The sequence below is a fragment of the Hyperolius riggenbachi genome, chromosome 4 (assembly GCF_040937935.1).
Source record: "Hyperolius riggenbachi isolate aHypRig1 chromosome 4, aHypRig1.pri, whole genome shotgun sequence".
NCBI classification, from domain to species: domain Eukaryota; kingdom Metazoa; phylum Chordata; class Amphibia; order Anura; family Hyperoliidae; genus Hyperolius; species Hyperolius riggenbachi.
This window is the reverse complement of record NC_090649.1, coordinates 25,199,702-25,223,134: the sequence shown is the minus strand read 5'-3', so window position 1 is coordinate 25,223,134 and position 23,433 is coordinate 25,199,702. Positions and strand designations below refer to the sequence as shown.

The 23,433-nt window shown below is 47.0% G+C and overlaps 37 non-coding genes across 37 annotated transcripts; all 37 read right to left on the bottom strand.

Moving 5' to 3' along the window:
• Positions 1-426: 426 nt before the first annotated feature.
• Positions 427-525, bottom strand: TRNAY-GUA (transfer RNA tyrosine (anticodon GUA)). The gene is made up of 2 exons: positions 489-525; positions 427-462 (listed from the first exon to the last, which is right to left on the bottom strand). It is a non-coding gene; the product is annotated as a tRNA-Tyr (tRNA).
• A 106-nt stretch (positions 526-631) lies between these two features.
• On the bottom strand, positions 632-704 carry TRNAA-AGC (transfer RNA alanine (anticodon AGC)). Its single transcript has one exon. It is a non-coding gene; the product is annotated as a tRNA-Ala (tRNA).
• Positions 705-1,442: 738 nt separating this feature from the next.
• Positions 1,443-1,541, bottom strand: TRNAY-GUA (transfer RNA tyrosine (anticodon GUA)). The gene is made up of 2 exons: positions 1,505-1,541; positions 1,443-1,478 (listed from the first exon to the last, which is right to left on the bottom strand). It is a non-coding gene; the product is annotated as a tRNA-Tyr (tRNA).
• A 106-nt stretch (positions 1,542-1,647) lies between these two features.
• Positions 1,648-1,720, bottom strand: TRNAA-AGC (transfer RNA alanine (anticodon AGC)). Its single transcript has one exon. It is a non-coding gene; the product is annotated as a tRNA-Ala (tRNA).
• Positions 1,721-2,459: 739 nt separating this feature from the next.
• On the bottom strand, positions 2,460-2,558 carry TRNAY-GUA (transfer RNA tyrosine (anticodon GUA)). Its single transcript has 2 exons — positions 2,522-2,558; positions 2,460-2,495 (listed from the first exon to the last, which is right to left on the bottom strand). It is a non-coding gene; the product is annotated as a tRNA-Tyr (tRNA).
• A 106-nt stretch (positions 2,559-2,664) lies between these two features.
• TRNAA-AGC (transfer RNA alanine (anticodon AGC)) lies at positions 2,665-2,737 on the bottom strand. Its single transcript has one exon. It is a non-coding gene; the product is annotated as a tRNA-Ala (tRNA).
• A 738-nt stretch (positions 2,738-3,475) lies between these two features.
• On the bottom strand, positions 3,476-3,574 carry TRNAY-GUA (transfer RNA tyrosine (anticodon GUA)). The gene is made up of 2 exons: positions 3,538-3,574; positions 3,476-3,511 (listed from the first exon to the last, which is right to left on the bottom strand). It is a non-coding gene; the product is annotated as a tRNA-Tyr (tRNA).
• Positions 3,575-3,680: 106 nt separating this feature from the next.
• On the bottom strand, positions 3,681-3,753 carry TRNAA-AGC (transfer RNA alanine (anticodon AGC)). The gene has a single exon. It is a non-coding gene; the product is annotated as a tRNA-Ala (tRNA).
• A 738-nt stretch (positions 3,754-4,491) lies between these two features.
• On the bottom strand, positions 4,492-4,590 carry TRNAY-GUA (transfer RNA tyrosine (anticodon GUA)). Its single transcript has 2 exons — positions 4,554-4,590; positions 4,492-4,527 (listed from the first exon to the last, which is right to left on the bottom strand). It is a non-coding gene; the product is annotated as a tRNA-Tyr (tRNA).
• A 106-nt stretch (positions 4,591-4,696) lies between these two features.
• On the bottom strand, positions 4,697-4,769 carry TRNAA-AGC (transfer RNA alanine (anticodon AGC)). Its single transcript has one exon. It is a non-coding gene; the product is annotated as a tRNA-Ala (tRNA).
• Positions 4,770-5,508: 739 nt separating this feature from the next.
• Positions 5,509-5,607, bottom strand: TRNAY-GUA (transfer RNA tyrosine (anticodon GUA)). Its single transcript has 2 exons — positions 5,571-5,607; positions 5,509-5,544 (listed from the first exon to the last, which is right to left on the bottom strand). It is a non-coding gene; the product is annotated as a tRNA-Tyr (tRNA).
• A 1,935-nt stretch (positions 5,608-7,542) lies between these two features.
• Positions 7,543-7,641, bottom strand: TRNAY-GUA (transfer RNA tyrosine (anticodon GUA)). The gene is made up of 2 exons: positions 7,605-7,641; positions 7,543-7,578 (listed from the first exon to the last, which is right to left on the bottom strand). It is a non-coding gene; the product is annotated as a tRNA-Tyr (tRNA).
• A 106-nt stretch (positions 7,642-7,747) lies between these two features.
• On the bottom strand, positions 7,748-7,820 carry TRNAA-AGC (transfer RNA alanine (anticodon AGC)). Its single transcript has one exon. It is a non-coding gene; the product is annotated as a tRNA-Ala (tRNA).
• A 739-nt stretch (positions 7,821-8,559) lies between these two features.
• On the bottom strand, positions 8,560-8,658 carry TRNAY-GUA (transfer RNA tyrosine (anticodon GUA)). Its single transcript has 2 exons — positions 8,622-8,658; positions 8,560-8,595 (listed from the first exon to the last, which is right to left on the bottom strand). It is a non-coding gene; the product is annotated as a tRNA-Tyr (tRNA).
• Positions 8,659-8,764: 106 nt separating this feature from the next.
• On the bottom strand, positions 8,765-8,837 carry TRNAA-AGC (transfer RNA alanine (anticodon AGC)). The gene has a single exon. It is a non-coding gene; the product is annotated as a tRNA-Ala (tRNA).
• A 1,269-nt stretch (positions 8,838-10,106) lies between these two features.
• On the bottom strand, positions 10,107-10,205 carry TRNAY-GUA (transfer RNA tyrosine (anticodon GUA)). The gene is made up of 2 exons: positions 10,169-10,205; positions 10,107-10,142 (listed from the first exon to the last, which is right to left on the bottom strand). It is a non-coding gene; the product is annotated as a tRNA-Tyr (tRNA).
• A 106-nt stretch (positions 10,206-10,311) lies between these two features.
• On the bottom strand, positions 10,312-10,384 carry TRNAA-AGC (transfer RNA alanine (anticodon AGC)). Its single transcript has one exon. It is a non-coding gene; the product is annotated as a tRNA-Ala (tRNA).
• Positions 10,385-11,123: 739 nt separating this feature from the next.
• On the bottom strand, positions 11,124-11,222 carry TRNAY-GUA (transfer RNA tyrosine (anticodon GUA)). The gene is made up of 2 exons: positions 11,186-11,222; positions 11,124-11,159 (listed from the first exon to the last, which is right to left on the bottom strand). It is a non-coding gene; the product is annotated as a tRNA-Tyr (tRNA).
• Positions 11,223-11,328: 106 nt separating this feature from the next.
• Positions 11,329-11,401, bottom strand: TRNAA-AGC (transfer RNA alanine (anticodon AGC)). Its single transcript has one exon. It is a non-coding gene; the product is annotated as a tRNA-Ala (tRNA).
• Positions 11,402-12,136: 735 nt separating this feature from the next.
• Positions 12,137-12,235, bottom strand: TRNAY-GUA (transfer RNA tyrosine (anticodon GUA)). Its single transcript has 2 exons — positions 12,199-12,235; positions 12,137-12,172 (listed from the first exon to the last, which is right to left on the bottom strand). It is a non-coding gene; the product is annotated as a tRNA-Tyr (tRNA).
• Positions 12,236-14,076: 1,841 nt separating this feature from the next.
• TRNAY-GUA (transfer RNA tyrosine (anticodon GUA)) lies at positions 14,077-14,175 on the bottom strand. The gene is made up of 2 exons: positions 14,139-14,175; positions 14,077-14,112 (listed from the first exon to the last, which is right to left on the bottom strand). It is a non-coding gene; the product is annotated as a tRNA-Tyr (tRNA).
• A 106-nt stretch (positions 14,176-14,281) lies between these two features.
• On the bottom strand, positions 14,282-14,354 carry TRNAA-AGC (transfer RNA alanine (anticodon AGC)). The gene has a single exon. It is a non-coding gene; the product is annotated as a tRNA-Ala (tRNA).
• Positions 14,355-15,093: 739 nt separating this feature from the next.
• TRNAY-GUA (transfer RNA tyrosine (anticodon GUA)) lies at positions 15,094-15,192 on the bottom strand. Its single transcript has 2 exons — positions 15,156-15,192; positions 15,094-15,129 (listed from the first exon to the last, which is right to left on the bottom strand). It is a non-coding gene; the product is annotated as a tRNA-Tyr (tRNA).
• Positions 15,193-15,298: 106 nt separating this feature from the next.
• TRNAA-AGC (transfer RNA alanine (anticodon AGC)) lies at positions 15,299-15,371 on the bottom strand. Its single transcript has one exon. It is a non-coding gene; the product is annotated as a tRNA-Ala (tRNA).
• Positions 15,372-16,110: 739 nt separating this feature from the next.
• On the bottom strand, positions 16,111-16,209 carry TRNAY-GUA (transfer RNA tyrosine (anticodon GUA)). Its single transcript has 2 exons — positions 16,173-16,209; positions 16,111-16,146 (listed from the first exon to the last, which is right to left on the bottom strand). It is a non-coding gene; the product is annotated as a tRNA-Tyr (tRNA).
• A 106-nt stretch (positions 16,210-16,315) lies between these two features.
• On the bottom strand, positions 16,316-16,388 carry TRNAA-AGC (transfer RNA alanine (anticodon AGC)). Its single transcript has one exon. It is a non-coding gene; the product is annotated as a tRNA-Ala (tRNA).
• Positions 16,389-17,127: 739 nt separating this feature from the next.
• TRNAY-GUA (transfer RNA tyrosine (anticodon GUA)) lies at positions 17,128-17,226 on the bottom strand. Its single transcript has 2 exons — positions 17,190-17,226; positions 17,128-17,163 (listed from the first exon to the last, which is right to left on the bottom strand). It is a non-coding gene; the product is annotated as a tRNA-Tyr (tRNA).
• A 106-nt stretch (positions 17,227-17,332) lies between these two features.
• TRNAA-AGC (transfer RNA alanine (anticodon AGC)) lies at positions 17,333-17,405 on the bottom strand. The gene has a single exon. It is a non-coding gene; the product is annotated as a tRNA-Ala (tRNA).
• Positions 17,406-18,144: 739 nt separating this feature from the next.
• On the bottom strand, positions 18,145-18,243 carry TRNAY-GUA (transfer RNA tyrosine (anticodon GUA)). The gene is made up of 2 exons: positions 18,207-18,243; positions 18,145-18,180 (listed from the first exon to the last, which is right to left on the bottom strand). It is a non-coding gene; the product is annotated as a tRNA-Tyr (tRNA).
• A 106-nt stretch (positions 18,244-18,349) lies between these two features.
• TRNAA-AGC (transfer RNA alanine (anticodon AGC)) lies at positions 18,350-18,422 on the bottom strand. The gene has a single exon. It is a non-coding gene; the product is annotated as a tRNA-Ala (tRNA).
• Positions 18,423-19,160: 738 nt separating this feature from the next.
• TRNAY-GUA (transfer RNA tyrosine (anticodon GUA)) lies at positions 19,161-19,259 on the bottom strand. The gene is made up of 2 exons: positions 19,223-19,259; positions 19,161-19,196 (listed from the first exon to the last, which is right to left on the bottom strand). It is a non-coding gene; the product is annotated as a tRNA-Tyr (tRNA).
• A 106-nt stretch (positions 19,260-19,365) lies between these two features.
• Positions 19,366-19,438, bottom strand: TRNAA-AGC (transfer RNA alanine (anticodon AGC)). Its single transcript has one exon. It is a non-coding gene; the product is annotated as a tRNA-Ala (tRNA).
• Positions 19,439-20,177: 739 nt separating this feature from the next.
• On the bottom strand, positions 20,178-20,276 carry TRNAY-GUA (transfer RNA tyrosine (anticodon GUA)). Its single transcript has 2 exons — positions 20,240-20,276; positions 20,178-20,213 (listed from the first exon to the last, which is right to left on the bottom strand). It is a non-coding gene; the product is annotated as a tRNA-Tyr (tRNA).
• Positions 20,277-20,382: 106 nt separating this feature from the next.
• On the bottom strand, positions 20,383-20,455 carry TRNAA-AGC (transfer RNA alanine (anticodon AGC)). Its single transcript has one exon. It is a non-coding gene; the product is annotated as a tRNA-Ala (tRNA).
• A 739-nt stretch (positions 20,456-21,194) lies between these two features.
• TRNAY-GUA (transfer RNA tyrosine (anticodon GUA)) lies at positions 21,195-21,293 on the bottom strand. The gene is made up of 2 exons: positions 21,257-21,293; positions 21,195-21,230 (listed from the first exon to the last, which is right to left on the bottom strand). It is a non-coding gene; the product is annotated as a tRNA-Tyr (tRNA).
• A 106-nt stretch (positions 21,294-21,399) lies between these two features.
• Positions 21,400-21,472, bottom strand: TRNAA-AGC (transfer RNA alanine (anticodon AGC)). Its single transcript has one exon. It is a non-coding gene; the product is annotated as a tRNA-Ala (tRNA).
• A 1,755-nt stretch (positions 21,473-23,227) lies between these two features.
• On the bottom strand, positions 23,228-23,326 carry TRNAY-GUA (transfer RNA tyrosine (anticodon GUA)). The gene is made up of 2 exons: positions 23,290-23,326; positions 23,228-23,263 (listed from the first exon to the last, which is right to left on the bottom strand). It is a non-coding gene; the product is annotated as a tRNA-Tyr (tRNA).
• Positions 23,327-23,433: the final 107 nt, after the last annotated feature.

The window sequence follows — 23,433 nt, the reverse complement described above, 5'->3', positions numbered from 1 at the left end:
TGACTTTAGTTCTTCTCCAATGACCTAGTAGATGGAATGGAAAGTGGGAGATAGCACTCTTGCCCTTGTTGCTTTTTTTTTGTGCTCTGGACTGAGGTGCAGTGAGGCTAAAAAGGGGGAACTTGATGGCCACTGAGCTATGAAAGGATACCCCACAAGAGTCTTTTTTGGCCTTTGATCCTCAACCCTACCCAGCTGAACTCTGTAACTCTTTCTAGCAAGCTGCCCGACTCCCCTTTTTTAATTGAGTCAGGGTAACAGTAATAGGTAATTACCCTGGCAGGTAGAAGCCCAAAAATGGTTTGCCAGAGATGTGGGCCGTTTTCCACTAAAGCGGTGGAGTAAGGAAGACGCTGTTGTATCATGGGATGCAAACGGGAAAGGGTCAACAAGAAAGACGGTGTGTTATCAACGTGACGTAAAAGTTCCTTCGAGCCGGAATCGAACCAGCGACCTAAGGATTACAGTTTTCTCAACATTTTGTCAATCTACAGTCCTCCGCTCTACCAGCTGAGCTATCGAAGGATACCCCAGCTAAGGTTTTGCCAGCCTTTGATCCTCATTCCTAGCGAGCGGAAGGTGCAGAAAATGAGTGTTTGTCTCTGGGGTTCAAGATGGAAAAGCATGTGTGTGGAGGATGCGGGCATCGATCCCGCTACCTCTCGCATGCTAAGCGAGCGCTCTACCATTTGAGCTAATCCCCCATCTATACACATCTGCGCAAGAGACGCGGGCGGATGAGCGGAACTGCGATGTCAGAGTTAACGATGGAACGCCACACAGTTTCATTGGAATGGAGGACTGTGTATTTTACAACATTTCTTTTGTCTTCACAGAGTGTTGAGCAAGGGGTCAACAAAAAGTAGGAATTTTAGAAAGGTGTGATACAACCGGTAAAAAGTAATCAGACTCCCAAAAGTGGAAGCAGACAAAACGGGTAGCTAGAGGTATTAAGTCAAATACAAAGCACTTTGTCTTCAAACAAAGTAGTGGGCTGCTGCCAATAAGGGTCGCTACTGACTTTAGTTCTTCTCCAATGCCCTAGTAGATGAAATGGAAAGTGGGAGATAGCACTCTTGCCCTTGTTGCTTTTTTTTGTGCTCTGGACTGAGGTGCAGTGAGGCTAAAAAGGGGGAACTTGATGGCCACTGAGCTATGAAAGGATACCCCACAAGAGTCTTTTTTGGCCTTTGATCCTCAACCCTACCCAGCTGAACTCTGTAACTCTTTCTAGCAAGCTGCCCGACTCCCCTTTTTTAATTGAGTCAGGGTAACAGTAATAGGTAATTACCCTGGCAGGTAGAAGCCCAAAAATGGTTTGCCAGAGATGTGGGCCGTTTTCCACTAAAGCGGTGGAGTAAGGAAGACGCTGTTGTATCATGGGATGCAAACGGGAAAGGGTCAACAAGAAAGACGGTGTGTTATCAACGTGACGTAAAAGTTCCTTCGAGCCGGAATCGAACCAGCGACCTAAGGATTACAGTTTTCTCAACATTTTGTCAATCTACAGTCCTCCGCTCTACCAGCTGAGCTATCGAAGGATACCCCAGCTAAGGTTTTGCCAGCCTTTGATCCTCATTCCTAGCGAGCGGAAGGTGCAGAAAATGAGTGTTTGTCTCTGGGGTTCAAGATGGAAAAGCATGTGTGTGGAGGATGCGGGCATCGATCCCGCTACCTCTCGCATGCTAAGCGAGCGCTCTACCATTTGAGCTAATCCCCCATCTATACACATCTGCGCAAGAGACGCGGGCGGATGAGCGGAACTGCGATGTCAGAGTTAACGATGGAACGCCACACAGTTTCATTGGAATGGAGGACTGTGTATTTTACAACATTTCTTTTGTCTTCACAGAGTGTTGAGCAAGGGGTCAACAAAAAGTAGGAATTTTAGAAAGGTGTGATACAACCGGTAAAAAGTAATCAGACTCCCAAAAGTGGAAGCAGACAAAACGGGTCGCTAGAGGTATTAAGTCAAATACAAAGCACTTTGTCTTCAAACAAAGTAGTGGGCTGCTGCCAATAAGGGTCGCTACTGACTTTAGTTCTTCTCCAATGCCCTAGTAGATGAAATGGAAAGTGGGAGATAGCACTCTTGCCCTTGTTGCTTTTTTTTTGTGCTCTGGACTGAGGTGCAGTGAGGCTAAAAAGGGGGAACTTGATGGCCACTGAGCTATGAAAGGATACCCCACAAGAGTCTTTTTTGGCCTTTGATCCTCAACCCTACCCAGCTGAACTCTGTAACTCTTTCTAGCAAGCTGCCCGACTCCCCTTTTTTAATTGAGTCAGGGTAACAGTAATAGGTAATTACCCTGGCAGGTAGAAGCCCAAAAATGGTTTGCCAGAGATGTGGGCCGTTTTCCACTAAAGCGGTGGAGTAAGGAAGACGCTGTTGTATCATGGGATGCAAACGGGAAAGGGTCAACAAGAAAGACGGTGTGTTATCAACGTGACGTAAAAGTTCCTTCGAGCCGGAATCGAACCAGCGACCTAAGGATTACAGTTTTCTCAAAATTTTGTCAATCTACAGTCCTCCGCTCTACCAGCTGAGCTATCGAAGGATACCCCAGCTAAGGTTTTGCCAGCCTTTGATCCTCATTCCTAGCGAGCGGAAGGTGCAGAAAATGAGTGTTTGTCTCTGGGGTTCAAGATGGAAAAGCATGTGTGTGGAGGATGCGGGCATCGATCCCGCTACCTCTCGCATGCTAAGCGAGCGCTCTACCATTTGAGCTAATCCCCCATCTATACACATCTGCGCAAGAGACGCGGGCGGATGAGCGGAACTGCGATGTCAGAGTTAACGATGGAACGCCACACAGTTTCATTGGAATGGAGGACTGTGTATTTTACAACATTACTTTTGTCTTCACAGAGTGTTGAGCAAGGGGTCAACAAAAAGTAGGAATTTTAGAAAGGTGTGATACAACCGGTAAAAAGTAATCAGACTCCCAAAAGTGGAAGCAGACAAAACGGGTCGCTAGAGGTATTAAGTCAAATACAAAGCACTTTGTCTTCAAACAAAGTAGTGGGCTGCTGCCAATAAGGGTCGCTACTGACTTTAGTTCTTCTCCAATGCCCTAGTAGATGAAATGGAAAGTGGGAGATAGCACTCTTGCCCTTGTTGCTTTTTTTTGTGCTCTGGACTGAGGTGCAGTGAGGCTAAAAAGGGGGAACTTGATGGCCACTGAGCTATGAAAGGATACCCCACAAGAGTCTTTTTTGGCCTTTGATCCTCAACCCTACCCAGCTGAACTCTGTAACTCTTTCTAGCAAGCTGCCCAACTCCCCTTTTTTAATTGAGTCAGGGTAACAGTAATAGGTAATTACCCTGGCAGGTAGAAGCCCAAAAATGGTTTGCCAGAGATGTGGGCCGTTTTCCACTAAAGCGGTGGAGTAAGGAAGACGCTGTTGTATCATGGGATGCAAACGGGAAAGGGTCAACAAGAAAGACGGTGTGTTATCAACGTGACGTAAAAGTTCCTTCGAGCCGGAATCGAACCAGCGACCTAAGGATTACAGTTTTCTCAACATTTTGTCAATCTACAGTCCTCCGCTCTACCAGCTGAGCTATCAAAGGATACCCCAGCTAAGGTTTTGCCAGCCTTTGATCCTCATTCCTAGCGAGCGGAAGGTGCAGAAAATGAGTGTTTGTCTCTGGGGTTCAAGATGGAAAAGCATGTGTGTGGAGGATGCGGGCATCGATCCCGCTACCTCTCGCATGCTAAGCGAGCGCTCTACCATTTGAGCTAATCCCCCATCTATACACATCTGCGCAAGAGACGCGGGCGGATGAGCGGAACTGCGATGTCAGAGTTAACGATGGAACGCCACACAGTTTCATTGGAATGGAGGACTGTGTATTTTACAACATTTCTTTTGTCTTCACAGAGTGTTGAGCAAGGGGTCAACAAAAAGTAGGAATTTTAGAAAGGTGTGATACAACCGGTAAAAAGTAATCAGACTCCCAAAAGTGGAAGCAGACAAAACGGGTCGCTAGAGGTATTAAGTCAAATACAAAGCACTTTGTCTTCAAACAAAGTAGTGGGCTGCTGCCAATAAGGGTCGCTACTGACTTTAGTTCTTCTCCAATGACCTAGTAGATGGAATGGAAAGTGGGAGATAGCACTCTTGCCCTTGTTGCTTTTTTTTGTGCTCTGGACTGAGGTGCAGTGAGGCTAAAAAGGGGGAACTTGATGGCCACTGAGCTATGAAAGGATACCCCACAAGAGTCTTTTTTGGCCTTTGATCCTCAACCCTACCCAGCTGAACTCTGTAACTCTTTCTAGCAAGCTGCCCGACTCCCCTTTTTTAATTGAGTCAGGGTAACAGTAATAGGTAATTACCCTGGCAGGTAGAAGCCCAAAAATGGTTTGCCAGAGATGTGGGCCGTTTTCCACTAAAGCGGTGGAGTAAGGAAGACGCTGTTGTATCATGGGATGCAAACGGGAAAGGGTCAACAAGAAAGACGGTGTGTTATCAACGTGACGTAAAAGTTCCTTCGAGCCGGAATCGAACCAGCGACCTAAGGATTACAGTTTTCTCAACATTTTGTCAATCTACAGTCCTCCGCTCTACCAGCTGAGCTATCGAAGGATACCCCAGCTAAGGTTTTGCCAGCCTTTGATCCTCATTCCTAGCGAGCGGAAGGTGCAGAAAATGAGTGTTTGTCTCTGGGGTTCAAGATGGAAAAGCATGTGTGTGGAGGATGCGGGCATCGATCCCGCTACCTCTCGCATGCTAAGCGAGCGCTCTACCATTTGAGCTAATCCCCCATCTATACACATCTGCGCAAGAGACGCGGGCGGATGAGCGGAACTGCGATGTCAGAGTTAACGATGGAACGCCACACAGTTTCATTGGAATGGAGGACTGTGTATTTTACAACATTTCTTTTGTCTTCACAGAGTGTTGAGCAAGGGGTCAACAAAAAGTAGGAATTTTAGAAAGGTGTGATACAACCGGTAAAAAGTAATCAGACTCCCAAAAGTGGAAGCAGACAAAACGGGTCGCTAGAGGTATTAAGTCAAATACAAAGCACTTTGTCTTCAAACAAAGTAGTGGGCTGCTGCCAATAAGGGTCGCTACTGACTTTAGTTCTTCTTCAATGACCTAGTAGATGGAATGGAAAGTGGGAGATAGCACTCTTGCCCTTGTTGCTTTTTTTTTGTGCTCTGGACTGAGGTGCAGTGAGGCTAAAAAGGGGGAACTTGATGGCCACTGAGCTATGAAAGGATACCCCACAAGAGTCTTTTTTGGCCTTTGATCCTCAACCCTACCCAGCTGAACTCTGTAACTCTTTCTAGCAAGCTGCCCGACTCCCCTTTTTTAATTGAGTCAGGGTAACAGTAATAGGTAATTACCCTGGCAGGTAGAAGCCCAAAAATGGTTTGCCAGAGATGTGGGCCGTTTTCCACTAAAGCGGTGGAGTAAGGAAGACGCTGTTGTATCATGGGATGCAAACGGGAAAGGGTCAACAAGAAAGACGGTGTGTTATCAACGTGACGTAAAAGTTCCTTCGAGCCGGAATCGAACCAGCGACCTAAGGATTACAGTTTTCTCAACATTTTGTCAATCTACAGTCCTCCGCTCTACCAGCTGAGCTATCGAAGGATACCCCAGCTAAGGTTTTGCCAGCCTTTGATCCTCATTCCTAGCGAGCGGAAGGTGCAGAAAATGAGTGTTTGTCTCTGGGGTTCAAGATGGAAAAGCATGTGTGTGGAGGATGCGGGCATCGATCCTGCTACCTCTCGCATGCTAAGCGAGCGCTCTACCATTTGAGCTAATCCCCCATCTATACACATCTGCGCAAGAGACGCGTGCGGATGAGCGGAACTGCGATGTCAGAGTTAACGATGGAACGCCACACAGTTTCATTGGAATGGAGGACTGTGTATTTTACAACATTTCTTTTGTCTTCACAGAGTGTTGAGCAAGGGGTCAACAAAAAGTAGGAATTTTAGAAAGGTGTGATACAACCGGTAAAAAGTAATCAGACTCCCAAAAGTGGAAGCAGACAAAACGGGTCGCTAGAGGTATTAAGTCAAATACAAAGCACTTTGTCTTCAAACAAAGTAGTGGGCTGCTGCCAATAAGGGTCGCTACTGACTTTAGTTCTTCTCCAATGCCCTAGTAGATGAAATGGAAAGTGGGAGATAGCACTCTTGCCCTTGTTGCTTTTTTTTTGTGCTCTGGACTGAGGTGCAGTGAGGCTAAAAAGGGGGAACTTGATGGCCACTGAGCTATGAAAGGATACCCCACAAGAGTCTTTTTTGGCCTTTGATCCTCAACCCTACCCAGCTGAACTCTGTAACTCTTTCTAGCAAGCTGCCCGACTCCCCTTTTTTAATTGAGTCAGGGTAACAGTAATAGGTAATTACCCTGGCAGGTAGAAGCCCAAAAATGGTTTGCCAGAGATGTGGGCCGTTTTCCACTAAAGCGGTGGAGTAAGGAAGACGCTGTTGTATCATGGGATGCAAACGGGAAAGGGTCAACAAGAAAGACGGTGTGTTATCAACGTGACGTAAAAGTTCCTTCGAGCCGGAACCGAACCAGCGACCTAAGGATTACAGTTTTCTCAACATTTTGTCAATCTACAGTCCTCCGCTCTACCAGCTGAGCTATCGAAGGATACCCCAGCTAAGGTTTTGCCAGCCTTTGATCCTCATTCCTAGCGAGCAGAAGGTGCAGAAAATGAGTGTTTGTCTCTGGGGTTCAAGATGGAAAAGCATGTGTGTGGAGGATGCGGGCATCGATCCTGCTACCTCTCGCATGCTAAGCGAGCGCTCTACCATTTGAGCTAATCCCCCATCTATACACATCTGCTCAAGAGACGCGGGCGGATGAGCGGAACTGCGATGTCAGAGTTAACGATGGAACGCCACACAGTTTCATTGGAATGGAGGACTGTGTATTTTACAACATTTCTTTTGTCTTCACAGAGTGTTGAGCAAGGGGTCAACAAAAAGTAGGAATTTTAGAAAGGTGTGATACAACCGGTAAAAAGTAATCAGACTCCCAAAAGTGGAAGCAGACAAAACGGGTCGCTAGAGGTATTAAGTCAAATACAAAGCACTTTGTCTTCAAACAAAGTAGTGGGCTGCTGCCAATAAGGGTCGCTACTGACTTTAGTTCTTCTCCAATGCCCTAGTAGATGAAATGGAAAGTGGGAGATAGCACTCTTGCCCTTGTTGCTTTTTTTTTGTGCTCTGGACTGAGGTGCAGTGAGGCTAAAAAGGGGGAACTTGATGGCCACTGAGCTATGAAAGGATACCCCACAAGAGTCTTTTTTGGCCTTTGATCCTCAACCCTACCCAGCTGAACTCTGTAACTCTTTCTAGCAAGCTGCCCGACTCCCCTTTTTTAATTGAGTCAGGGTAACAGTAATAGGTAATTACCCTGGCAGGTAGAAGCCCAAAAATGGTTTGCCAGAGATGTGGGCCGTTTTCCACTAAAGCGGTGGAGTAAGGAAGACGCTGTTGTATCATGGGATGCAAACGGGAAAGGGTCAACAAGAAAGACGGTGTGTTATCAACGTGACGTAAAAGTTCCTTCGAGCCGGAATCGAACCAGCGACCTAAGGATTACAGTTTTCTCAACATTTTGTCAATCTACAGTCCTCCGCTCTACCAGCTGAGCTATCAAAGGATACCCCAGCTAAGGTTTTGCCAGCCTTTGATCCTCATTCCTAGCGAGCGGAAGGTGCAGAAAATGAGTGTTTGTCTCTGGGGTTCAAGATGGAAAAGCATGTGTGTGGAGGATGCGGGCATCGATCCCGCTACCTCTCGCATGCTAAGCGAGCGCTCTACCATTTGAGCTAATCCCCCATCTATACACATCTGCGCAAGAGACGCGGGCGGATGAGCGGAACTGCGATGTCAGAGTTAACGATGGAACGCCACACAGTTTCATTGGAATGGAGGACTGTGTATTTTACAACATTTCTTTTGTCTTCACAGAGTGTTGAGCAAGGGGTCAACAAAAAGTAGGAATTTTAGAAAGGTGTGATACAACCGGTAAAAAGTAATCAGACTCCCAAAAGTGGAAGCAGACAAAACGGGTCGCTAGAGGTATTAAGTCAAATACAAAGCACTTTGTCTTCAAACAAAGTAGTGGGCTGCTGCCAATAAGGGTCGCTACTGACTTTAGTTCTTCTCCAATGCCCTAGTAGATGAAATGGAAAGTGGGAGATAGCACTCTTGCCCTTGTTGCTTTTTTTTTGTGCTCTGGACTGAGGTGCAGTGAGGCTAAAAAGGGGGAACTTGATGGCCACTGAGCTATGAAAGGATACCCCACAAGAGTCTTTTTTGGCCTTTGATCCTCAACCCTACCCAGCTGAACTCTGTAACTCTTTCTAGCAAGCTGCCCGACTCCCCTTTTTTAATTGAGTCAGGGTAACAGTAATAGGTAATTACCCTGGCAGGTAGAAGCCCAAAAATGGTTTGCCAGAGATGTGGGCCGTTTTCCACTAAAGCGGTGGAGTAAGGAAGACGCTGTTGTATCATGGGATGCAAACGGGAAAGGGTCAACAAGAAAGACGGTGTGTTATCAACGTGACGTAAAAGTTCCTTCGAGCCGGAATCGAACCAGCGACCTAAGGATTACAGTTTTCTCAACATTTTGTCAATCTACAGTCCTCCGCTCTACCAGCTGAGCTATCAAAGGATACCCCAGCTAAGGTTTTGCCAGCCTTTGATCCTCATTCCTAGCGAGCGGAAGGTGCAGAAAATGAGTGTTTGTCTCTGGGGTTCAAGATGGAAAAGCATGTGTGTGGAGGATGCGGGCATCGATCCCGCTACCTCTCGCATGCTAAGCGAGCGCTCTACCATTTGAGCTAATCCCCCATCTATACACATCTGCGCAAGAGACGCGGGCGGATGAGCGGAACTGCGATGTCAGAGTTAACGATGGAACGCCACACAGTTTCATTGGAATGGAGGACTGTGTATTTTACAACATTTCTTTTGTCTTCACAGAGTGTTGAGCAAGGGGTCAACAAAAAGTAGGAATTTTAGAAAGGTGTGATACAACCGGTAAAAAGTAATCAGACTCCCAAAAGTGGAAGCAGACAAAACGGGTCGCTAGAGGTATTAACCTCCCTGGCGGTTAATTTTTTTTGCCAAATAGGCAAAAATCCTTTTTTTTTTTTTTTTTTGTTTTTGTTTCATGTAAAGCTACCAGAGTGGTAGCTACATGAAACACCACTAGAGGGCGCATGTGTCCCTCTAGTGCGATCGTCGCCGGCATCAATAGCAAACAGGGGGACGCGTATATAACGCGCTCCCCTGTTTGGCTTCTCCTGTCGCCATGGCAACGATCGGAATGACGTCATGGACGTCAGCCGATGTCCTGATGTCAGACGCCTCCGATCCAGCCCATAGCGCTGCCAGGAACTCATTGGTCCGGGCAGCGTAGGGCTCTGGCGGGGGGGGGGGGGCCCTCTTCTGCCGCTGCGTGCGGGCGATTGCCGCAGAGCGGCGGCGATCAAGCTGTACGCATGGCTAGCAAAGTGCTAGCTGCGCGTACAGCACTTTAAATGGCCCAAATCGCCCCACCAGGGGCTGAGATATCTTCCTGCATGGCATAGCCCGAGCTCAGCTCGGGCTTACCGTCAGGAAGGTTAAGTCAAATACAAAGCACTTTGTCTTCAAACAAAGTAGTGGGCTGCTGCCAATAAGGGTCGCTACTGACTTTAGTTCTTCTCCAATGACCTAGTAGATGGAATGGAAAGTGGGAGATAGCACTCTTGCCCTTGTTGCTTTTTTTTTGTGCTCTGGACTGAGGTGCAGTGAGGCTAAAAAGGGGGAACTTGATGGCCACTGAGCTATGAAAGGATACCCCACAAGAGTCTTTTTTGGCCTTTGATCCTCAACCCTACCCAGCTGAACTCTGTAACTCTTTCTAGCAAGCTGCCCGACTCCCCTTTTTTAATTGAGTCAGGGTAACAGTAATAGGTAATTACCCTGGCAGGTAGAAGCCCAAAAATGGTTTGCCAGAGATGTGGGCCGTTTTCCACTAAAGCGGTGGAGTAAGGAAGACGCTGTTGTATCATGGGATGCAAACGGGAAAGGGTCAACAAGAAAGACGGTGTGTTATCAACGTGACGTAAAAGTTCCTTCGAGCCGGAATTGAACCAGCGACCTAAGGATTACAGTTTTCTCAACATTTTGTCAATCTACAGTCCTCCGCTCTACCAGCTGAGCTATCGAAGGATACCCCAGCTAAGGTTTTGCCAGCCTTTGATCCTCATTCCTAGCGAGCGGAAGGTGCAGAAAATGAGTGTTTGTCTCTGGGGTTCAAGATGGAAAAGCATGTGTGTGGAGGATGCGGGCATCGATCCCGCTACCTCTCGCATGCTAAGCGAGCACTCTACCATTTGAGCTAATCCCCCATCCATACACATCTGCGCAAGAGACGCGGGCGGATGAGCGGAACTGCGATGTCAGAGTTAACGATGGAACGCCACACAGTTTCATTGGAATGGAGGACTGTGTATTTTACAACATTTCTTTTGTCTTCACAGAGTGTTGAGCAAGGGGTCAACAAAAAGTAGGAATTTTAGAAAGGTGTGATACAACCGGTAAAAAGTAATCAGACTCCCAAAAGTGGAAGCAGACAAAACGGGTCGCTAGAGGTATTAAGTCAAATACAAAGCACTTTGTCTTCAAACAAAGTAGTGGGCTGCTGCCAATAAGGGTCGCTACTGACTTTAGTTCTTCTCCAATGCCCTAGTAGATGAAATGGAAAGTGGGAGATAGCACTCTTGCCCTTGTTGCTTTTTTTTTGTGCTCTGGACTGAGGTGCAGTGAGGCTAAAAAGGGGGAACTTGATGGCCACTGAGCTATGAAAGGATACCCCACAAGAGTCTTTTTTGGCCTTTGATCCTCAACCCTACCCAGCTGAACTCTGTAACTCTTTCTAGCAAGCTGCCCGACTCCCCTTTTTTAATTGAGTCAGGGTAACAGTAATAGGTAATTACCCTGGCAGGTAGAAGCCCAAAAATGGTTTGCCAGAGATGTGGGCCGTTTTCCACTAAAGCGGTGGAGTAAGGAAGACGCTGTTGTATCATGGGATGCAAACGGGAAAGGGTCAACAAGAAAGACGGTGTGTTATCAACGTGACGTAAAAGTTCCTTCGAGCCGGAATCGAACCAGCGACCTAAGGATTACAGTTTTCTCAACATTTTGTCAATCTACAGTCCTCCGCTCTACCAGCTGAGCTATCGAAGGATACCCCAGCTAAGGTTTTGCCAGCCTTTGATCCTCATTCCTAGCGAGCGGAAGGTGCAGAAAATGAGTGTTTATCTCTGGGGTTCAAGATGGAAAAGCATGTGTGTGGAGGATGCGGGCATCGATCCCGCTACCTCTCGCATGCTAAGCGAGCGCTCTACCATTTGAGCTAATCCCCCATCTATACACATCTGCGCAAGAGACGCGGGCGGATGAGTGGAACTGCGATGTCAGAGTTAACGATGGAACGCCACACAGTTTCATTGGAATGGAGGACTGTGTATTTTACATTTCTTTTGTCTTCACAGAGTGTTGAGCAAGGGGTCAACAAAAAGTAGGAATTTTAGAAAGGTGTGATACAACCGGTAAAAAGTAATCAGACTCCCAAAAGTGGAAGCAGACAAAACGGGTCGCTAGAGGTATTAAGTCAAATACAAAGCACTTTGTCTTCAAACAAAGTAGTGGGCTGCTGCCAATAAGGGTCGCTACTGACTTTAGTTCTTCTCCAATGACCTAGTAGATGGAATGGAAAGTGGGAGATAGCACTCTTGCCCTTGTTGCTTTTTTTTGTGCTCTGGACTGAGGTGCAGTGAGGCTAAAAAGGGGGAACTTGATGGCCACTGAGCTATGAAAGGATACCCCACAAGAGTCTTTTTTGGCCTTTGATCCTCAACCCTACCCAGCTGAACTCTGTAACTCTTTCTAGCAAGCTGCCCGACTCCCCTTTTTTAATTGAGTCAGGGTAACAGTAATAGGTAATTACCCTGGCAGGTAGAAGCCCAAAAATGGTTTGCCAGAGATGTGGGCCGTTTTCCACTAAAGCGGTGGAGTAAGGAAGACGCTGTTGTATCATGGGATGCAAACGGGAAAGGGTCAACAAGAAAGATGGTGTGTTATCAACGTGACGTAAAAGTTCCTTCGAGCCGGAATCGAACCAGCGACATAAGGATTACAGTTTTCTCAACATTTTGTCAATCTACAGTCCTCCGCTCTACCAGCTGAGCTATCGAAGGATACCCCAGCTAAGGTTTTGCCAGCCTTTGATCCTCATTCCTAGCGAGCGGAAGGTGCAGAAAATGAGTGTTTGTCTCTGGGGTTCAAGATGGAAAAGCATGTGTGTGGAGGATGCGGGCATCAATCCCGCTACCTCTCGCATGCTAAGCGAGCGCTCTACCATTTGAACTAATCCCCCATCTATACACATCTGCGCAAGAGACGCGGGCGGATGAGCGGAACTGCGATGTCAGAGTTAACGATGGAACGCCACACAGTTTCATTGGAATGGAGGACTGTGTATTTTACAACATTTCTTTTGTCTTCACAGAGTGTTGAGCAAGGGGTCAACAAAAAGTAGGAATTTTAGAAAGGTGTGATACAACCGGTAAAAAGTAATCAGACTCCCAAAAGTGGAAGCAGACAAAACGGGTCGCTAGAGGTATTAAGTCAAATACAAAGCACTTTGTCTTCAAACAAAGTAGTGGGCTGCTGCCAATAAGGGTCGCTGTCACGATCTGTGACGATAGGTGGACGCAGAGAGTGTCTGATTACCGGTAATCTGCAGTATCACCGGCACACAGACGTATATCTGATTATGGGTGAGCTGCAGTCTCACCGACAATCCGATATATAAACTAACCCCTGCCCACTCAAGGTGTATAGTGATTGGTGCAACAGTAATAGGCACTACGCAGTGGCGAGACACACTGCTAGCGGTAACTTCCGTCCAGCGGCAAGGGCCCGCTGGAGGAGGATAGTGAAACAAGCAAAATTCGGCAACAGAGTATCAATAAAGCAAGGTACAGAGTCAGGAGGCTAGGACGGAGTCTAATAACAAGCCGGGGTTCGGCAACAGGAGATCGGAATATCAAGGTACAGTATCACAGATCAGAGGCGAAAACGAGAGGTACAGCAAGGTCGGCAACAGGAGATCAGATTGGCAAAAGTACAAGAGGATTAGGCAAGAGCAAGGTCAAGAACGAGCAAAAAGGTCAAAGGCACAGATAAATCACATTGGTATGTTTCTTCCAGTACTTATATATTGGCAGTACCAATATATAAGTATACTGTGGATCCGAGAGCTAACACAGGTGTGATCGCTACAGCGGACACAGAATACTGACAGTCTGCTGCTTAAATGCAGACTGTCACTTCAGCAAACTCCACCCCCCCCGATGATGTCAGGAAGGAGGCGGCAACTGTCCCGGCAGCCTGCTCATGTGATTTTCCTCCTCAGGGCATAAAGGGCGTGACGCTCCGTGCGTGCGCGCGTTGCCCTGCCCTGCTGAGACATGCTCCTGGTGGTACGCTGAGCGGAGGAGGATGCCGCCGGGACAGACCGGAAGTTCGGGGTCCCGATGACGTCAGCCGCGAGCGCGGCGTTCGCACTACCGCTGGCGGTGGGGGTGAGTCCATGCCTGACAGTCGCTACTGACTTTAGTTCTTCTCCAATGCCCTAGTAGATGAAATGGAAAGTGGGAGATAGCACTCTTGCCCTTGTTGCTTTTTTTTTGTGCTCTGGACTGAGGTGCAGTGAGGCTAAAAAGGGGGAACTTGATGGCCACTGAGCTATGAAAGGATACCCCACAAGAGTCTTTTTTGGCCTTTGATCCTCAACCCTACCCAGCTGAACTCTGTAACTCTTTCTAGCAAGCTGCCCGACTCCCCTTTTTTAATTGAGTCAGGGTAACAGTAATAGGTAATTACCCTGGCAGGTAGAAGCCCAAAAATGGTTTGCCAGAGATGTGGGCCGTTTTCCACTAAAGCGGTGGAGTAAGGAAGACGCTGTTGTATCATGGGATGCAAACGGGAAAGGGTCAACAAGAAAGACGGTGTGTTATCAACGTGACGTAAAAGTTCCTTCGAGCCGGAATCGAACCAGCGACCTAAGGATTACAGTTTTCTCAACATTTTGTCAATCTACAGTCCTCCGCTCTACCAGCTGAGCTATCGAAAGATACCCCAGCTAAGGTTTTGCCAGCCTTTGATCCTCATTCCTAGCGAGCGGAAGGTGCAGAAAATGAGTGTTTGTCTCTGGGGTTCAAGATGGAAAAGCATGTGTGTGGAGGATGCGGGCATCGATCCCGCTACCTCTCGCATGCTAAGCGAGCGCTCTACCATTTGAGCTAATCCCCCATCTATACACATCTGCGCAAGAGACGCGGGCGGATGAGCGGAACTGCGATGTCAGAGTTAACGATGGAACGCCACACAGTTTCATTGGAATGGAGGACTGTGTATTTTACAACATTTCTTTTGTCTTCACAGAGTGTTGAGCAAGGGGTCAACAAAAAGTAGGAATTTTAGAAAGGTGTGATACAACCGGTAAAAAGTAATCAGACTCCCAAAAGTGGAAGCAGACAAAACGGGTCGCTAGAGGTATTAAGTCAAATACAAAGCACTTTGTCTTCAAACAAAGTAGTGGGCTGCTGCCAATAAGGGTCGCTACTGACTTTAGTTCTTCTCCAATGACCTAGTAGATGGAATGGAAAGTGGGAGATAGCACTCTTGCCCTTGTTGCTTTTTTTTTGTGCTCTGGACTGAGGTGCAGTGAGGCTAAAAAGGGGGAACTTGATGGCCACTGAGCTATGAAAGGATACCCCACAAGAGTCTTTTTTGGCCTTTGATCCTCAACCCTACCCAGCTGAACTCTGTAACTCTTTCTAGCAAGCTGCCCGACTCCCCTTTTTTAATTGAGTCAGGGTAACAGTAATAGGTAATTACCCTGGCAGGTAGAAGCCCAAAAATGGTTTGCCAGAGATGTGGGCCGTTTTCCACTAAAGCGGTGGAGTAAGGAAGACGCTGTTGTATCATGGGATGCAAACGGGAAAGGGTCAACAAGAAAGACGGTGTGTTATCAACGTGACGTAAAAGTTCCTTCGAGCCGGAATCGAACCAGCGACCTAAGGATTACAGTTTTCTCAACATTTTGTCAATCTACAGTCCTCCGCTCTACCAGCTGAGCTATCGAAGGATACCCCAGCTAAGGTTTTGCCAGCCTTTGATCCTCATTCCTAGCGAGCGGAAGGTGCAGAAAATGAGTGTTTGTCTCTTGGGTTCAAGATGGAAAAGCATGTGTGTGGAGGATGCGGGCATCGATCCCGCTACCTCTCGCATGCTAAGCGAGCGCTCTACCATTTGAGCTAATCCCCCATCTATACACATCTGCGCAAGAGACGCGGGCGGATGAGCGGAACTGCGATGTCAGAGTTAACGATGGAACGCCACACAGTTTCATTGGAATGGAGGACTGTGTATTTTACAACATTTCTTTTGTCTTCACAGAGTGTTGAGCAAGGGGTCAACAAAAAGTAGGAATTTTAGAAAGGTGTGATACAACCGGTAAAAAGTAATCAGACTCCCAAAAGTGGAAGCAGACAAAACGGGTCGCTAGAGGTATTAAGTCAAATACAAAGCACTTTGTCTTCAAACAAAGTAGTGGGCTGCTGCCAATAAGGGTCGCTACTGACTTTAGTTCTTCTCCAATGACCTAGTAGATGGAATGGAAAGTGGGAGAAAGCACTCTTGCCCTTGTTGCTTTTTTTTTGTGCTCTGGACTGAGGTGCAGTGAGGCTAAAAAGGGGGAACTTGATGGCCACTGAGCTATGAAAGGATACCCCACAAGAGTCTTTTTTGGCCTTTGATCCTCAACCCTACCCAGCTGAACTCTGTAACTCTTTCTAGCAAGCTGCCCGACTCCCCTTTTTTAATTGAGTCAGGGTAACAGTAATAGGTAATTACCCTGGCAGGTAGAAGCCCAAAAATGGTTTGCCAGAGATGTGGGCCGTTTTCCACTAAAGCGGTGGAGTAAGGAAGACGCTGTTGTATCATGGGATGCAAACGGGAAAGGGTCAACAAGAAAGACGGTGTGTTATCAACGTGACGTAAAAGTTCCTTCGAGCCGGAATCGAACCAGCGACCTAAGGATTACAGTTTTCTCAACATTTTGTCAATCTACAGTCCTCCGCTCTACCAGCTGAGCTATCGAAGGATACCCCAGCTAAGGTTTTGCCAGCCTTTGATCCTCATTCCTAGCGAGCGGAAGGTGCAGAAAATGAGTGTTTGTCTCTGGGGTTCAAGATGGAAAAGCATGTGTGTGGAGGATGCGGGCATCGATCCCGCTACCTCTCACATGCTAAGCGAGCGCTCTACCATTTGAGCTAATCCCCCATCTATACACATCTGCGCAAGAGACGCGGGCGGATGAGCGGAATTGCGATGTCAGAGTTAACGATGGAACGCCACACAGTTTCATTGGAATGGAGGACTGTGTATTTTACAACATTTCTTTTGTCTTCACAGAGTGTTGAGCAAGGGGTCAACAAAAAGTAGGAATTTTAGAAAGGTGTGATACAACCGGTAAAAAGTAATCAGACTCCCAAAAGTGGAAGCAGACAAAACGGGTCGCTAGAGGTATTAAGTCAAATACAAAGCACTTTGTCTTCAAACAAAGTAGTGGGCTGCTGCCAATAAGGGTCGCTACTGACTTTAGTTCTTCTCCAATGCCCTAGTAGATGAAATGGAAAGTGGGAGATAGCACTCTTGCCCTTGTTGCTTTTTTTTTGTGCTCTGGACTGAGGTGCAGTGAGGCTAAAAAGGGGGAACTTGATGGCCACTGAGCTATGAAAGGATACCCCACAAGAGTCTTTTTTGGCCTTTGATCCTCAACCCTACCCAGCTGAACTCTGTAACTCTTTCTAGCAAGCTGCCCGACTCCCCTTTTTTAATTGAGTCAGGGTAACAGTAATAGGTAATTACCCTGGCAGGTAGAAGCCCAAAAATGGTTTGCCAGAGATGTGGGCCGTTTTCCACTAAAGCGGTGGAGTAAGGAAGACGCTGTTGTATCATGGGATGCAAACGGGAAAGGGTCAACAAGAAAGACGGTGTGTTATCAACGTGACGTAAAAGTTCCTTCGAGCCGGAATCGAACCAGCGACCTAAGGATTACAGTTTTCTCAACATTTTGTCAATCTACAGTCCTCCGCTCTACCAGCTGAGCTATCGAAGGATACCCCAGCTAAGGTTTTGCCAGCCTTTGATCCTCATTCCTAGCGAGCGGAAGGTGCAGAAAATGAGTGTTTGTCTCTGGGGTTCAAGATGGAAAAGCATGTGTGTGGAGGATGCGGGCATCGATCCCGCTACCTCTCGCATGCTAAGCAAGCGCTCTACCATTTGAGCTAATCCCCCATCTATACACATCTGCGCAAGAGACGCGGGCGGATGAGCGGAACTGCGATGTCAGAGTTAACGATGGAACGCCACACAGTTTCATTGGAATGGAGGACTGTGTATTTTACAACATTTCTTTTGTCTTCACAGAGTGTTGAGCAAGGGGTCAACAAAAAGTAGGAATTTTAGAAAGGTGTGATACAACCGGTAAAAAGTAATCAGACTCCCAAAAGTGGAAGCAGACAAAACGGGTCGCTAGAGGTATTAAGTCAAATACAAAGCACTTTGTCTTCAAACAAAGTAGTGGGCTGCTGCCAATAAGGGTCGCTACTGACTTTAGTTCTTCTCCAATGCCCTAGTAGATGAAATGGAAAGTGGGAGATAGCACTCTTGCCCTTGTTGCTTTTTTTGTGTGCTCTGGACTGAGGTGCAGTGAGGCTAAAAAGGGGGAACTTGATTGCCACTGAGCTATGAAAGGATACCCCACAAGAGTCTTTTTTGGCCTTTGATCCTCAACCCTACCCAGCTGAACTCTGTAACTCTTTCTAGCAAGCTGCCCGACTCCCCTTTTTTAATTGAGTCAGGGTAACAGTAATAGGTAATTACCCTGGCAGGTAGAAGCCCAAAAATGGTTTGCCAGAGATGTGGGCCGTTTTCCACTAAAGCGGTGGAGTAAGGAAGACGCTGTTGTATCATGGGATGCAAACGGGAAAGGGTCAACAAGAAAGACGGTGTGTTATCAACGTGACGTAAAAGTTCCTTCGAGCCGGAATCGAACCAGCGACCTAAGGATTACAGTTTTCTCAACATTTTGTCAATCTACAGTCCTCCGCTCTACCAGCTGAGCTATCGAAGGATACTCCAGCTAAGGTTTTGCCAGCCTTTGATCCTCATTCCTAGCGAGCGGAAGGTGCAGAAAATGAGTGTTTGTCTCTGGGGTTCAAGATGGAAAAGCATGTGTGTGGAGGATGCGGGCATCGATCCCGCTACCTCTCGCATGCTAAGCGAGCGCTCTACCATTTGAGCTAATCCCCCATCTATACACATCTGCGCAAGAGACGCGGGCGGATGAGCGGAACTGCGATGTCAGAGTTAACGATGGAACGCCACACAGTTTCATTGGAATGGAGGACTGTGTATTTTACAACATTTCTTTTGTCTTCACAGAGTGTTGAGCAAGGGGTCAACAAAAAGTAGGAATTTTAGAAAGGTGTGATACAACCGGTAAAAAGTAATCAGACTCCCAAAAGTGGAAGCAGACAAAACGGGTCGCTAGAGGTATTAAGTCAAATACAAAGCACTTTGTCTTCAAACAAAGTAGTGGGCTGCTGCCAATAAGGGTCGCTACTGACTTTAGTTCTTCTCCAATGACCTAGTAGATGGAATGGAAAGTGGGAGATAGCACTCTTGCCCTTGTTGCTTTTTTTTGTGCTCTGGACTGAGGTGCAGTGAGGCTAAAAAGGGGGAACTTGATGGCCACTGAGCTATGAAAGGATACCCCACAAGAGTCTTTTTTGGCCTTTGATCCTCAACCCTACCCAGCTGAACTCTGTAACTCTTTCTAGCAAGCTGCCCGACTCCCCTTTTTTAATTGAGTCAGGGTAACAGTAATAGGTAATTACCCTGGCAGGTAGAAGCCCAAAAATGGTTTGCCAGAGATGTGGGCCGTTTTCCACTAAAGCGGTGGAGTAAGGAAGACGCTGTTGTATCATGGGATGCAAACGGGAAAGGGTCAACAAGAAAGACGGTGTGTTATCAACGTGACGTAAAAGTTCCTTCGAGCCGGAATCGAACCAGCGACCTAAGGATTACAGTTTTCTCAACATTTTGTCAATCTACAGTCCTCCGCTCTACCAGCTGAGCTATCGAAGGATACCCCAGCTAAGGTTTTGCCAGCCTTTGATCCTCATTCCTAGCGAGCGGAAGGTGCAGAAAATGAGTGTTTGTCTCTGGGGTTCAAGATGGAAAAGCATGTGTGTGGAGGATGCGGGCATCGATCCCGCTACCTCTCACATGCTAAGCGAGCGCTCTACCATTTGAGCTAATCCCCCATCTATACACATCTGCGCAAGAGACGCGGGCGGATGAGCGGAATTGCGATGTCAGAGTTAACGATGGAACGCCACACAGTTTCATTGGAATGGAGGACTGTGTATTTTACAACATTTCTTTTGTCTTCACAGAGTGTTGAGCAAGGGGTCAACAAAAAGTAGGAATTTTAGAAAGGTGTGATACAACCGGTAAAAAGTAATCAGACTCCCAAAAGTGGAAGCAGACAAAACGGGTCGCTAGAGGTATTAAGTCAAATACAAAGCACTTTGTCTTCAAACAAAGTAGTGGGCTGCTGCCAATAAGGGTCGCTACTGACTTTAGTTCTTCTCCAATGCCCTAGTAGATGAAATGGAAAGTGGGAGATAGCACTCTTGCCCTTGTTGCTTTTTTTTTGTGCTCTGGACTGAGGTGCAGTGAGGCTAAAAAGGGGGAACTTGATGGCCACTGAGCTATGAAAGGATACCCCACAAGAGTCTTTTTTGGCCTTTGATCCTCAACCCTACCCAGCTGAACTCTGTAACTCTTTCTAGCAAGCTGCCCGACTCCCCTTTTTTAATTGAGTCAGGGTAACAGTAATAGGTAATTACCCTGGCAGGTAGAAGCCCAAAAATGGTTTGCCAGAGATGTGGGCCGTTTTCCACTAAAGCGGTGGAGTAAGGAAGACGCTGTTGTATCATGGGATGCAAACGGGAAAGGGTCAACAAGAAAGACGGTGTGTTATCAACGTGACGTAAAAGTTCCTTCGAGCCGGAATCGAACCAGCGACCTAAGGATTACAGTTTTCTCAACATTTTGTCAATCTACAGTCCTCCGCTCTACCAGCTGAGCTATCGAAGGATACCCCAGCTAAGGTTTTGCCAGCCTTTGATCCTCATTCCTAGCGAGCGGAAGGTGCAGAAAATGAGTGTTTGTCTCTGGGGTTCAAGATGGAAAAGCATGTGTGTGGAGGATGCGGGCATCGATCCCGCTACCTCTCGCATGCTAAGCAAGCGCTCTACCATTTGAGCTAATCCCCCATCTATACACATCTGCGCAAGAGACGCGGGCGGATGAGCGGAACTGCGATGTCAGAGTTAACGATGGAACGCCACACAGTTTCATTGGAATGGAGGACTGTGTATTTTACAACATTTCTTTTGTCTTCACAGAGTGTTGAGCAAGGGGTCAACAAAAAGTAGGAATTTTAGAAAGGTGTGATACAACCGGTAAAAAGTAATCAGACTCCCAAAAGTGGAAGCAGACAAAACGGGTCGCTAGAGGTATTAAGTCAAATACAAAGCACTTTGTCTTCAAACAAAGTAGTGGGCTGCTGCCAATAAGGGTCGCTACTGACTTTAGTTCTTCTCCAATGCCCTAGTAGATGAAATGGAAAGTGGGAGATAGCACTCTTGCCCTTGTTGCTTTTTTTGTGTGCTCTGGACTGAGGTGCAGTGAGGCTAAAAAGGGGGAACTTGATTGCCACTGAGCTATGAAAGGATACCCCACAAGAGTCTTTTTTGGCCTTTGATCCTCAACCCTACCCAGCTGAACTCTGTAACTCTTTCTAGCAAGCTGCCCGACTCCCCTTTTTTAATTGAGTCAGGGTAACAGTAATAGGTAATTACCCTGGCAGGTAGAAGCCCAAAAATGGTTTGCCAGAGATGTGGGCCGTTTTCCACTAAAGCGGTGGAGTAAGGAAGACGCTGTTGTATCATGGGATGCAAACGGGAAAGGGTCAACAAGAAAGACGGTGTGTTATCAACGTGACGTAAAAGTTCCTTCGAGCCGGAATCGAACCAGCGACCTAAGGATTACAGTTTTCTCAACATTTTGTCAATCTACAGTCCTCCGCTCTACCAGCTGAGCTATCGAAGGATACTCCAGCTAAGGTTTTGCCAGCCTTTGATCCTCATTCCTAGCGAGCGGAAGGTGCAGAAAATGAGTGTTTGTCTCTGGGGTTCAAGATGGAAAAGCATGTGTGTGGAGGATGCGGGCATCGATCCCGCTACCTCTCGCATGCTAAGCGAGCGCTCTACCATTTGAGCTAATCCCCCATCTATACACATCTGCGCAAGAGACGCGGGCGGATGAGCGGAACTGCGATGTCAGAGTTAACGATGGAACGCCACACAGTTTCATTGGAATGGAGGACTGTGTATTTTACAACATTTCTTTTGTCTTCACAGAGTGTTGAGCAAGGGGTCAACAAAAAGTAGGAATTTTAGAAAGGTGTGATACAACCGGTAAAAAGTAATCAGACTCCCAAAAGTGGAAGCAGACAAAACGGGTCGCTAGAGGTATTAAGTCAAATACAAAGCACTTTGTCTTCAAACAAAGTAGTGGGCTGCTGCCAATAAGGGTCGCTACTGACTTTAGTTCTTCTCCAATGACCTAGTAGATGGAATGGAAAGTGGGAGATAGCACTCTTGCCCTTGTTGCTTTTTTTGTGTGCTCTGGACTGAGGTGCAGTGAGGCTAAAAAGGGGGAACTTGATGGCCACTGAGCTATGAAAGGATACCCCACAAGAGTCTTTTTTGGCCTTTGATCCTCAACCCTACCCAGCTGAACTCTGTAACTCTTTCTAGCAAGCTGCCCGACTCCCCTTTTTTAATTGAGTCAGGGTAACAGTAATAGGTAATTACCCTGGCAGGTAGAAGCCCAAAAATGGTTTGCCAGAGATGTGGGCCGTTTTCCACTAAAGCGGTGGAGTAAGGAAGACGCTGTTGTATCATGGGATGCAAACGGGAAAGGGTCAACAAGAAAGACGGTGTGTTATCAACGTGACGTAAAAGTTCCTTCGAGCCGGAATCGAACCAGCGACCTAAGGATTACAGTTTTCTCAACATTTTGTCAATCTACAGTCCTCCGATCTACCAGCTGAGCTATCGAAGGATACCCCAGCTAAGGTTTTGCCAGCCTTTGATCCTCATTCCTAGCGAGCGGAAGGTGCAGAAAATGAGTGTTTGTCTCTGGGGTTCAAGATGGAAAAGCATGTGTGTGGAGGATGCGGGCATCAATCCCGCTACCTCTCGCATGCTAAGCGAGCGCTCTACCATTTGAGCTAATCCCCCATCTATACACATCTGCGCAAGAGACGCGGGCGGATGAGCGGAACTGCGATGTCAGAGTTAACGATGGAACGCCACACAGTTTCATTGGAATGGAGGACTGTGTATTTTACAACATTTCTTTTGTCTTCACAGAGTGTTGAGCAAGGGGTCAACAAAAAGTAGGAATTTTAGAAAGGTGTGATACAACCGGTAAAAAGTAATCAGACTCCCAAAAGTGGAAGCAGACAAAACGGGTCGCTAGAGGTATTAAGTCAAATACAAAGCACTTTGTCTTCAAACAAAGTAGTGGGCTGCTGCCAATAAGGGTCGCTACTGACTTTAGTTCTTCTCCAATGACCTAGTAGATGGAATGGAAAGTGGGAGAAAGCACTCTTGCCCTTGTTGCTTTTTTTTGTGCTCTGGACTGAGGTGCAGTGAGGCTAAAAAGGGGGAACTTGATGGCCACTGAGCTATGAAAGGATACCCCACAAGAGTCTTTTTTGGCCTTTGATCCTCAACCCTACCCAGCTGAACTCTGTAACTCTTTCTAGCAAGCTGCCCGACTCCCCTTTTTTAATTGAGTCAGGGTAACAGTAATAGGTAATTACCCTGGCAGGTAGAAGCCCAAAAATGGTTTGCCAGAGATGTGGGCTGTTTTCCACTAAAGCGGTGGAGTAAGGAAGACGCTGTTGTATCATGGGATGCAAACGGGAAAGGGTCAACAAGAAAGACGGTGTGTTATCAACGTGACGTAAAAGTTCCTTCGAGCCGGAATCGAACCAGCGACCTAAGGATTACAGTTTTCTCAACATTTTGTCAATCTACAGTCCTCCGCTCTACCAGCTGAGCTATCGAAGGATACCCCAGCTAAGGTTTTGCCAGCCTTTGATCCTCATTCCTAGCGAGCGGAAGGTGCAGAAAATGAGTGTTTGTCTCTGGGGTTCAAGATGGAAAAGCATGTGTGT